The 339-nt window shown below is 72.9% G+C and overlaps 1 protein-coding gene across 1 annotated transcript in view; it reads left to right on the top strand.

The window, feature by feature from the left end:
- The first annotated feature begins 277 nt into the window (after nucleotides 1–277).
- The window catches only part of Mpp3 (membrane palmitoylated protein 3), a 17567-nt gene continuing 17505 nt past the window's right edge, over nucleotides 278–339 (top strand). Inside the window, exon 1 of the mRNA XM_010642966.3 lies at nucleotides 278–314. The gene's annotated coding sequence lies outside the window, so the exon portion shown is untranslated. The remainder of the gene's footprint in view (nucleotides 315–339) is intronic.

The raw sequence follows: 339 nt of genomic DNA, 5'->3' as shown, positions 1-339 counted from the left end.
CTCCCAGGGTCTCCGGCAAGGCAGGGCGCGGAGCGGGGCTTCGCCGAGGGGGGACCCATCCTCCTCCGGGCTTCGTGGTTCCATGCGGGAGTGAACCCCGAGCTCGGGCTCCCGACGTCCACGTGCTTCGAGCCCCGGGGCCTTCCCGCGGGAAAGACTGTACCTCTCTGGGTCCAGCGCCTCGGGCTGGGGCGCAGGTGTGGGAGGGCTGGGCCTGCGGTCCTGAGAGGGTGGCAGTGGCCGGAGATGCCGCCCTGGGCAGGGCAGCTTGGCCTGGCCAGTCCTGGGCAGGGCCAGTGGCCCCCAGGCGGCTCCTGCACTGCCGGTCTCCCTTCTCAG

Source organism: Fukomys damarensis, unplaced genomic scaffold (genome assembly GCF_012274545.1).
Source record: "Fukomys damarensis isolate Sample0158 unplaced genomic scaffold, DMR_v1.0_HiC HiC_scaffold_13, whole genome shotgun sequence".
NCBI classification, from domain to species: Eukaryota; Metazoa; Chordata; class Mammalia; order Rodentia; family Bathyergidae; genus Fukomys; species Fukomys damarensis.
The sequence above is the reverse complement of the archived record's forward strand: the minus strand, read 5'-3'. Positions and strand labels throughout refer to the sequence as shown.